Source organism: Lepidochelys kempii, chromosome 1 (assembly GCF_965140265.1).
Source record: "Lepidochelys kempii isolate rLepKem1 chromosome 1, rLepKem1.hap2, whole genome shotgun sequence".
Classification (NCBI taxonomy): domain Eukaryota; kingdom Metazoa; phylum Chordata; order Testudines; family Cheloniidae; genus Lepidochelys; species Lepidochelys kempii.
In genome coordinates, this window is record NC_133256.1 from 284,379,274 (window position 1) to 284,391,196 (window position 11,923).

Here is an 11,923-nt window from a genome sequence, read left to right on the forward strand (position 1 = left end):
GAAAATTACTTAGAGAAGCAATGACAAGGAAGATAGATATCTTTCAGAGTAGCACAAGCTCATGTGACTGTTCTCTGGCCAGGCTCAAAGAAAAATGCATTGGGTAGTGTTGGTGAATTTCTCTCGCCCTTGAAGGCTTCAGTGTTTTCATTAGAAATTGACATTCTAATGTCTTGTCCTGCTGTATACATTAGTGTACTAAATAAAAAGTACCATTTAAACAATTGTGTTTAAGATCTAGTACTAGCTGATTTTAGTACTTCATTTTCCTCTTCGATGCACTATTTCATGTTCCTAAGGGAAATATGAAACAGTTGATTAACTTCATAAAAGGACATCCTCTTTTCTCAGGAGGAGGAGATGTTGCACTTAGTCTACCATAGGAGACCATTTTAAAACAATCACTTATTTCAAATTGTGGATTTATGTGGCTGGATCATGAGAGAAAACCAAACTACTCAAAATAAACATTTTATTTATAGAAGCAATTTAAATTGAATAGGTCTAGTGTGTGACCTGCTTCTTACAACACAGGATGTCTTATAGTGCCTGTACTATTGTGTTAAAATAGCCTGTACTGGAGAAGTACTAACATGGTTAGTGAAGCAGTGTATGCTGTGATTTCAGTGTTACAGAGGGTTTAAAGATGTTATAGTGTTAGTGACCCCTTTACAATGTGGGCAAGCCTGGTCTCTACTGTGACTTCTGCAGCAAGAACTATTAAACATGATTCGAGCTAACATTGTTTTATTTCTGGTGTAAATAAGAGCTAATTAAGCTCTTAAAATACATCCTACCTCAGCTGAGTGAGATCTAACAACTACAGGGAATGGTCAAATGAATGAGAAACTTAATTTTACTTTAACAAGAGCACGTATTGTTTAAGATATCTGCCCTTGCCTGCTAGCTGCATGGTCTATGTGTAAAAGTGACTGAAGGCTGATGCTGGTTGAACTGAAATAAGTGACTCCATTACACCTAGGCTGAAAAAGTTATAAAACAGCATTTCCCATAAAAGAATACTGTTCAGTCTGCTACCACTGGGAGAGCTGCTCTTCTGTAAAAAACAGATGCACCAATCACTGAAGAGGACCTTCATCTCAGTCTCCTTCCTTTCCAAAAGGCAGGCTCCTTTTGCTTCAGGCTGTCTTACTAATATTTTTGTTGAAGACTTAAGAGAGAGAAAACATTCCAGGTGTAGGGGTGGCATGTCTAATTGTCTCCTTATAGTAGGAAACCTTCCCTGTGCTATACTGAAGGCTCCCAGCCAGGTTCTCCTAGAGCTAGGTTCTTCCTTCACCAGGTGAGGAAGGTAAAGCTTGTAACACATCAAAGAAACAGAGGGTGGGGAGTGGAGGGTTCTTTAGATCAGACTATCTGACTCTCTTTAGGTAGATTGCTCAATTGCCTTTGGAGGGGAAGAAGAGTCCAAGGCTACCTCCTAAATAGAGCTTCAGCCAATATTTACACAGCTGCTCCTGACAGTCCCTGTTCCATTAGATAATATCACACCTTTTTGAATCTGTTCCCTAAACATAGAGAGATTAGCCAGCATGCTATGCTAGAACAGTCTCAGGAACCTAGCAGCCACCGGGGGCAACCTCCTAAGTCCCCTTCCTGAAGCAGGGCAGGTTTCCCTTTTACACTGCATGGGCTCTACAATATCCTGAGTGCTTTCCAAACTTTTGTAAAGCACACAATTTATGCAGCATTTTACAAAATACAGTGAGACATGTTCCCTATCTCAAAGGTTATTATCTAGGACAGAGGTGGGCAAACTACAGCCCGTGGGCCTGTCCTCCCTGGCCCTTGAGCTCCCGGCCAGGACAGTTGGCCCCTCCCCTGCCAGCGATTTATTTTCATTTGTATTTTGGGTAGTAGCCAAGTAAATTATATTCTTTCCTTCTCTTCCCACTCCAGACTGGGTAATTGGCAGCATGCTGGCCTTAACCATCCATATCTGTTCCTGCAGTACCTCTTGTCTAGGACTCCTCTGCCTGCCCTCTTCCCCAAGCAATGACAGAGCTGTCATGCAAGCAGTGGGCTAAATCAAAGCAGTATTCTGTAAATGAGGCAGCATTTACAGGCTGTGCAGGAGGCAAATTATGCCCTGCCTGTTCACAGATGCATGACCCTTACCCTGCCAAGGCATTAAGCTCAGAAGTGACATCTAAAAGGGGAAAAGGCTGCCAATAAAAATGGCTGCAAGAGACCCTCCCTCACCTTGGCCACAGTCATGCATGGACCCTGCAAAATGGGCAAAAAGAGCCAAAAAAAAAAAAAAAAGCAAAAAGCACAGGAAACACAAAATGGAAATGGAAAGAAAAAAGATATTTCTCCTTAGACTCAAAACTCTACATCCTTTGAGGATGGTGATCTTTCTGATTCAGACTCAGAGCAGAACAGAGACAAAAAGCTGCAAAAGTTTTTTCCCCCTCTTGCCACATTTGATATTGTGGAGCAAATTCGCATCTACCATGCAGCTCCATCCAGATGGGGTCTTAGCCAACTCCCACCCTTCCTTTGAGGAAGTGATTGGGGAGGAATGGGAATATCCTAACAAAGGAAAGCATATAAACACACAGCTAAACTGCAAGGGGCAAAAAATGCCATCACAGAAATTGGAAAGGTGGATGCTGTAGTGGGGTGTCATTAGCAAAGGGCATGATAATCTTATCTGAAAGAGCTTTCTTAAAGAGATAGCAGATAGGTGGAAGCCACCCTCAAAGATTTTGAAGCTTCCTCCGCCACTCTGTGTCCCTAGCTCCTAGCTCCTTTCCATGAGTCACAATGTCATGGTTGGATGACCATAAGGCCCAGCATGACAAGGACCATCCAGGCCTCGCGTCGATTCTTTAGAAAATAACCCTAGTAACAGCCTTCGTTACAGATGCCTCAGTGGACATGATGAGGTTCTTGGCCAGTGCAATGACATGCAGCTCAGCAGCCAGGCAGTGTATCTACCTATGCCCTTGGGGCATAGCTTGGTTGCTGACTCCAAACCTTGTGCTGATCAATATTCAGAGGCTCTCTCCCGTTTGGAGACTGTGATAAGATAGTGGCAGATAGTAGTGCACCCAAACCAAAGCAATCCTTCCTGTCTCCAAACAGTGCCTCAAGAAGGGACTACTAGGCCAACAACAGGCATAAAGACAGGCATCTACTCTGGGGATACTCCGGAGCTCAAGCAGTCACCGAAAAAAAAAAAGGGGGGGGGTTGTCAGCACCCACAGGGCCAGATAATCTTTTAATTAATACAGGCAGAGTATATCATTGTGGGCCCCAGCACCCATTGTGGCCCTATCCGCAGCTCTGCCCCAAGTCCCCGCCCCTGCTGGCCTCTTCCTTACAGTTGAATCACACACACTGTCTGTATGTGAAACAGAACAAACAAACCCCTCTCAGGGTATACAGTCTTTACCTTCCGCCAAGACTTCCTCCTTGGAGACACTGCCTGCTATACCAATCCAACAGGGCCCATTGCAGTACCCTCCGTTAGTGTGTCCTTTTCAGTATCCCCCCACCTCCGCATGCCCCCAGGGCTCAATCTTTAACCAGACCGACAGGGCCCATCATAGGACCGTCACTTGATCTGGCTAGGTTCTGGGCTCAGTTCTTCCTCAACTAGCCTGGAGCTCCTTCTTAACTCTCCTGATCTTTGGCAGTCCTCCCTGGCCTCTGCCCTGCCCACACTGAGCTGTCCATGGTCCTGCCACTCTTCCAGCCAGCCAGGAACCCAGTCCTCTCTCTTCCAGCTTCAGGCAGCAACTTACTGCTCTTTTGCTGCTGCTTCTTTCTATATAGCCCTCCTGGCCTCTGGTTGGCTGTTCCAGCAGCCCCTCTAGGCTGGCTGGAGGACTTCTCTTCTGCTTTTTCTGGGGTGGGGTGAAGGAAGCAGGGGGCCTCTGGACCTGATCCACCATCACACTTAGCCTTTCTGATTTTTTCCCTACATATTTTGTCCCTTGCATATTCTTTTGTACTCATCTTTTTCAATTTGATCATGTTTGGTAGGATTCCCTTTTGATTTTCAAGTCACTGAAGAGTTTCTGATGGAGCCATATTGATTTCTTGCTTCTTCCTATTTTTCCTTTGCATCAGGATAGTTTGCTGCTGTGCCTTTACAATTGTCTGTTAGAGAAACTGCTGGCTCTCCTGAACTCCTTTTTCCCTTAGATTTTCTTTTTATGGGCCTTTACCTAGAAGTTCTCTGAGTTTCTTAAAGACTGCTTTTTTAAAGTCCATTGTCCTTATTTGCCCTCACTCCTTCCTTTCCTTCGAATCATGACATTTATCATTTCACAATCACTTTTACCAAAGTAGTGAATTTCAGTTACTCCCTTGAACTTAAGCCTCCCCTCCCATTCCATCTTCATCCAATCACTCACCTCAAGCAACCCTATTAACCACAAGCTGGTGCTCAATGAGATCTCAATGGGATAGAGAAGGAATGGAATGATTCCCCCATAAGAAAGAGCTAAACTCCATATTCTTCATCATCCCTAGGCATACAGGAGGTTGTGTGTGTCTATGTCAGAGCCATCCTGGACTTCAAATGGCTCAACAAATGGATGAAGAAAACAAGATTGCAGATGGAGACCCTGGACTCCGTGGTAGCCTCCCTATCCCAAGGGGATTTCCTTATCTCAGTGACCTAGTGGTTATCTACACATTCCCATACATCCATGTCATCATCATCTACTGATATTTGCATATGGCATGATCTGCTGCCAGTACAAAACTCCTGCTCTTTGGCCTTTCAGTCAGCTCCCAGAATCTTTATAATGTTTTGATTAGAGTCCCCAACCAAAAAAAAAAAAAAAACAAACCTCAAAAACCAGAAAACAACAAGAAGCGCACAGTACCACAATGCAGACACAGGAGTTGCTTCAAACATACAGGCTTGTAGTAAATACCAATAAAAAGCTCCCTAAGCTAAAAGTATGGCCTGTGATGAACAATATAACCAACTAGGAGGACACGATCAGGTAGCGCAGGAATTTGAACCCCAGCCTCTGGGCTGTTTGCTACTTTGGGGAGGGTGGTTTCTCTCTGGTTTTCTGAAAAAATGTCAAAAGATCTCAGCTTCGTTCTGATGTAGAACAAAAACAATTGTCAAAACCTTGAAATTTTTCATGAAATGGACTTCTTGTTTTCCAGCCATCCCTATTGACAAGCCTCCCTAGTAGCTGGCTTATACTTTGTTGTCTAAGAACAAAATAACTTTTGTTAATTGACTAAAGTATACTCCCTACTGTCTAAGATTAGCAAGGCTGATATTTAAGTAGCAAATTCCTGCATTTGGTTTCTAAACACCAATAGTCTGTATTTAACTATTTGAGGGCACCAACTCCTGTGGCCTTATTATTGAGCATCCGACCATGACCAGCTTGCCCAGCCACACTTGGTCACTGCATGAAATGAATGTTCTTGGCATGACATACAGCAGTGACATTGTTGCTATTGAAGACTTCATAACAGATTTCTCTGTGTTGGTGCTGGAAAATCATGGCTTGCCTGGCAACTATTTTAGATAGGACAACTTTCCCTGCTCTGTGGTGTGGCAAGAGTTGGCGGTGACTAGGGCTAGGAACTGGGAGGTTGCCGGAGCTAGGATTGAAGGAATTTGCAGGGGAAAAAAGCACGATTCTTGGGAAGCAGAGAAGCCAATCAGCTGACTGGCCCCAGCAAAACTGGACTATAAGATCAATTTGGTCAGAAGGAGTGGGTTGGAAAGGTCACAAGAGTTGAGCCAAGGGGCTGGCCTAGTTGAAGGGAGCAGATTGGCTGGCCTGGAAAAGAACGAAGTGGACAAAAAGGCCTTTTCGTTGTTTAGTTCTGAGCACTGGGGGAGACCTGACAAGATTGTAAAGTCTGATCAGCTTTGCTGGACGCAATGGCTGACTCACAGGACTATGTAAATGAATTGCCACTGATTTACAGAAATCTTCATGTCACTTTTAGGTGCAGTAGGGTCAGTTAGGTTTCCAAGCAGGATTCAATTGAACTGAATGTAAGCACACTTGTCTTGGTAGTTTTTCTGTGTGTCACAACAGTGCATTGACCGTGTTATTTTTGTTAATGAGGAGTAGTAGACATGTCTCTTCCTTTAAATAATACTTAAATTCTAGACAACAAACATTGCAGAAAAATTCTAACTCCTCAAATTTTCTGTGCCAGAGGATTTCTGTTGTCCCCAATGCCTAGATAAGCCAGCTGGCATTTCTCTATCTATCTATAAGGTAACTTATCTAAAGTAATGATTCCAAGGAACGCAAGATCAAAATTTGGCCCTAACAGGGTTGTAGACTTTAACTGCTACTGTTCCATTACATTATATAATAAATTCATATAATGAAATTTGTTGCTGCTGTAAGTCATTTTAACTGTCTTACTTGAATACCTGGTAATAAAGTGGTATGTGCCTTGTAACTGAAAATGAGCCTTGTTAAGTTGCTGGCAATGAATTATCTGTGAGACTGTTTGCTTTCAGTTAAAGGGAGCATAAAACCTAATCATGAAGTCGTCAGTGCTGCACCTGGAGTCCTGGAAGAAGTAACTTCATTGTGGCCCTGGCAAAGAATTGGCTTAGTACCAGCTAAATGTGAATTTATGGTAAAGTCAGTAAGGATGGGTGCCTAGTGCAACAGATGACAAAACTCTTGTGTAAATTACTCAGCTTCAAAGTAGAACGTAGAAAGATCAGGCAGTTGAGTGAATTTTGCATCATTCCGCACCTGCTCCCCTGTCCTGCAAAGGATAAACTATGTGAAGGTCACTGCATCTAGGAGTAGAGCCCTGCATGGATACAAAATTTGTATCCATATTTGATCTGCAAACATGGTCCGTGGATTTCTGCAGATTTGCAGGGCTCTATCTATGAGGACGGCAATCTCTATGCTTTGGCATGGAGTTCTCTGTTGAGTTTTAGACAGTATCCTCTTCCTCTGACACATGTAATGCGTTTGTCATTCTCTCATATTCTTTCCTCTAGCTGCCTTGCAGGCCGGTTGACATAATTTAGCTAATGAGAAAGCTTGGTGGGTGGGCAGTTGGGGAACTTCCAAGAGAGAATCCCAAGGGAATAGCTAGTTTCTTCCCTTGGAATAGACCAGGAGCTGTGCAGGGTTGGTATTTTAGAGGAAGTGAGTTAATTATGTAGGGGGACATACTTTCTTCAATCCCTTCCTCATCTCTAGCCACCAGAAGCCTCCTGCAGCATATCTACCCTTCCTGTGAGCTCTCACTACTCCCACTACTGAGGCTCCTCTGCCACCCTGCTCAAGCTCTCAGCGAACTTCCTCATCTAGTTAAAAAGACAAAAATGTTAGTGCAGCTGTCATCCTGAGTGACTTGGCTACAGCATGAACATCATAGGCAAAGGGCCACCACCAGTACCCCTATTGTTCACATGTCTGTAGGGGCAGCTCTGTAGGACAAAGGCTCCTTGTCTTGGTGGCTCCTGTCAGGACAGCTGGGAAGAGGAGATGAGAAGTCTTCAGCAGCTGCTCAATTCCCCTTCTAGACAGCTTTTTATGCTTTTAACAGCACAGCATCAACAATTTGTGCTACCGTAGAAGTGAAGCCATAGTCACTTGGGCCTGGCTGGGGTAGGGTCAGTGGGCTAGACCACATAGCTGAACCCAGGAGGTGGAGGCTGTAGTCGGAAAGAACTACTCAACTCATAAGGATATATTGCCAGCACGTTCCATGTCAAAAGTGCTCCCAGAACAGGGAAAAGCTAAGGCTAAGCACCCATTATGTGGCTTAGGGCCTTAGCTGCATACATTAGGTTTGGAACAGCTTTTAGTAACTGCTTTAGTGTCGCAGAGTACCAGGGTTGGCCAGCTAGTGTGGTTTTCCCCAATGTGTTTTTCCCCCTCCCACTTGGTAGCCTGCCATGGAGGGTCTTGCATGGAGTTCTTGTGCACCAATGCATTTCAGTTCCCATCAATCCACCCATGCTGTGATATCAACACACAAAAGAAAAATTGCATTAACGATCATCTCCCATACTGGAGGTGTCCCCCCACCCCCCCTTTTACTCCTTAATTATCTGTAAGGTTCTGGATATAACTTTTCTCCATCTTTGGTTAAAGGCCACTTCAGTGAGGCTTTTAAGTGATTGATTTAGATACACAGGGGAAAACAAACCAAAAGTTTTAAGATTGTGTTATTGAGATCCCTACAGTCTGGGTGTCTAATGGTAGCTGAAGTTCTTTCCTTGAATTATGTGGTTCCTTCAGGACACTCCCAAGCAGGCTACGGGATGGCAAGACTCTTATGAAGGCCTGTCTAGCTCTCAAGGGAGGCAGTAGTCTATGAAATGCAACATAGACCCTACTGAAATAGATTCTCTCTAAAGAGAATCTTCTAGCCCTTTCTCTTTCTGCTGGATAGAAAGGCCTATTCACATTCATTAAAGCATATTTCAACAAAACAGATGGCATTCAGCTACAGCGAAATGATGTCAAATCTTCTGCTGAAATGCCAGAGACTTTTGTGACAAACTTTGGAAGTGATGCAAAGCCAAACACTGACTATGGATATGCAGATGTTTACTCAGTCCTGTAAAGGGCGTCCATTTCCCATTTTTGCACGGGCCAGCAGAAATGCTGTTCTAGGGTCTGACTATTTTTCCCATTTGGTGGAAGGCAAAGGGTATCAGGCTGTTGCAATGGGGGGAGGTACAAGACACAGTGCTCATGCAGCATGCTCTCACCAGCCCTATCAGTAGAGTTGCCTTGGCAGTAATACTAGAAAGACCCGGTCTGATCAAAAAGCTGTCAAACTCTCGTCATGGTGACGGGGGAAATGGGAGAATGGCATTACAAATAGCATAACTTTGTATTTGTAATTACCTTACAGGAGCGGGAAAATGACCACTGGAATTAATCCAAAATGTAAACAGCCAACATATTTGTTTGCAGTTATCCCATGAGTGAGGCAATGACTATAAAATTCAAACAGACACATAAAATGCATGTTTACATCCTTTATTCAGAAGACTCCTCTAAGAGCACTGTGTTCAGTAGGTTTTGAAGGCCTTGTGCCAGGGCTTATCAGATCAACTGAGATCAAAGTTTAGGTTAGATTATTGTATTTGTACATCTTTCTGGTTTTTTCATCCAATCAGATTAAATCTTCCACAGGCTTTACTTTGTGAACTAGAGTAGTGAAAAACATTTATTTCAGTTTGGTCTACTCTGACCAATTGGAAAGAGGGGTGGAGTGTGCGGGGGGCAGGGGTAAGGGGCTGATTCTGATCTAAATTACACAGGTGTAAATCCAAAGTAATTCCACTGAATTCAGTGAATATGCAGTAAAGTTTCTTGTTTACAACAATGTAAATGAGATCAGAATTTGTGCACATGTATTTGGTTAGCGGATTGAGCATGGGATTTGGGGTCAGCAAACTTAGATTCCCACCACTCCTGCTGACTTGCTGTGTGACCTTGTACAAGTGATATTAGCCTCTCTGTGTTAACCCATTGGAAACATAGGAATGAGAATATGTACTCACCATAGTAAAATGCTTCAAAGTCTATGGGTGAAAAGTGCTAAGTGTTGTTATTGTATTTTAGCCTTCCTGAGGCTGGACACTCTTATCTCCTATTCAAAGGAACTGTCACCTCTTTTACTCCAGGGACTCTGAAACAAAGTCAGATATCAAATTAATGGACTATAAGGTGGACAGAAAGCTGGCTAGATTGTCAGGCTCAATGGGGGGTGATCAATGGCTCCATGTCTAGTTCGCAGCTGGTATCGAGCGGAGTGCCCCAAGGGTCGGTCCGGGGCCGGTTTTGTTCAATATCTTCATTAATGATCTGGAGGATGGCGTGGATGGCACCCTCAGCAAGTCTGCAGATGACACTAAACTGGGAGGAGAGGTAGATACGCTGGAGGGTAGGGATAGGATACAGAGGGACCTAGACAAATTAGAGGATTGGGCCAAAAGAAATCTGATGAGGTTCAACAAGGACAAGTGCAGAGTCCTGCACTTAGGACGGAAGAATCCCATGCACCGCTACAGACTAGGGACCGAATGGCTAGGCAGCAGTTCTGCAGAAAAGAACCTAGGGGTTACAGTGGACGAGAAGCTGGATATGAGTCAACAGTCTGCTCTTGTTGCCAAGAAGGCCAATGGCATTTTGGGATGTATAAGTAGGGGCATTGCCAGCAGATCGAGGGACATGATCGTTCCCCTCTATTTGACATTGATGAGGCCTCACCTGGAGTACTGTGTCCAGTTTTGAGCCCCATACTACAAGGAGGATGTGAAAAAATTGGAAAGAGTTCAGCGGAGGGCAACAAAACTGATTAGGGGTCTGGAACACATGACTTATGAGGAGAGGCTGAGGGAACTGGGACTGTTTAATCTGCAGAAGAGAAGAATGAGGGGGGATTTGATAGCTGCTTTCAACTACCTGAAAGGGGGTTCCAAAGAGGATGGATCTAGACTGTTCTCAGTGGTAGTAGATGACAGAACAAGGAGTAATGGTCTCAAGTTGCAGTGGGGAAGGTTTAGGTTGGATATTAGGAAAAACTTTTTCACTAGGAGGGTGGTGAAGCACTGGAATGCGTTACCTAAGGAAATGGTGGAATCTCCTTCCTTTGAGGTTTTTAAGGTCAGGCTGATGATGATTTAGTTGGGGATTGGTCCTGCTTTGAGCAGGGGGTTGGACTGGATGACCTCCTGAGGTCCCTTCCAACCCTGATATTCTATGATTCTATAAACATCAGCCATTTCAGAACTGTATTGATCAAAGAAGAAATGCATGAGCAGCTTTGTGGAGTGAGGTAGAAGGTATTTACCTAGTGAGCTATCTATTTTATCATGTGGCTAAGAGAAACTGATGGAAACAGCAGAGCCTCACCAAGGTTCAACAGAGCACTTGAGCAGGTGCTTAACTTTCAGGATAGGCTTAAGTCCTATTTACTCGAATGGACTATAAGCATGTGCTTAAGTGCTTTGTTGAAGAGGGATGGTTTGTTGAGTTGGGGCCCAAAAAGGAAAGCCAAAAATGGTTCAAAATAGCATTAAAGTATAGAGGGTCAGGTGGCGGTTCATGACTGGTCAAATAATGACTTCTTCCAGCCTGCCTAATTGGCCATGACCTTAGAATTACCTCTGTGGATTTCAAAAGCACGACCATTGCAATATCAAGACAAGGTAAGAATTCCACGTTTCTAGTCAGATGTCTGGTAATACTCCCTCACAAGTGCCCTCTTATGTCTGTCATCTGTCATGCAAATTCTGTTTCATATTACACACCAAAAGTCCCACATGGGCAAATTTTCCCTTAATGACACCTTCCCCAACCCCCCTAAAAACCAACCAACCAAAAACAAAAAAACCCATGTTCCCTTTCACTTATAATATAAGCTCAGTAAACTACTTTTGTAAAAGTCTTATTTAACGTAAAAAGTTCTTTATTCGTTATTTAAGTTGTGATGGTTTAATTTTTACAAAGGGTCCGTCTTCCAGATTCCACCGATCACTGGCTAGGATCACCATGGGCTGGGCTAAACGCTTGAGTCATAAACATGAAACTTTTAAATTTCTTCCTTATGACAAAGGTATTCAGGAGGGAAAACCTGAATGACATAAAAGCAGAAGTTTGCCAAGGAGCTCACGGGGTGAACTAGAGCCGAACAATCTTTTTCTAATTATCCTAATAAAGCGGCATTATTAGGCACTCTCAGTATTCCATTGGGAAAGAAAGTGATGTTATTAGAAAACAATGATATTTGATCTTCCGTACGTCAAAGCACTTTTATGACTCGGCTCTGCTCTATGAAAGCTTCTTGGTGTAAAAGCGTTAGTTTGTGGACAACGTAGCTGTTGTTACTTATTTACCTTTTTTTTAAAAAAAAATCCCCTCTAGTGTATTTTATGAGGTTCTGGGTTCGACAAGACATG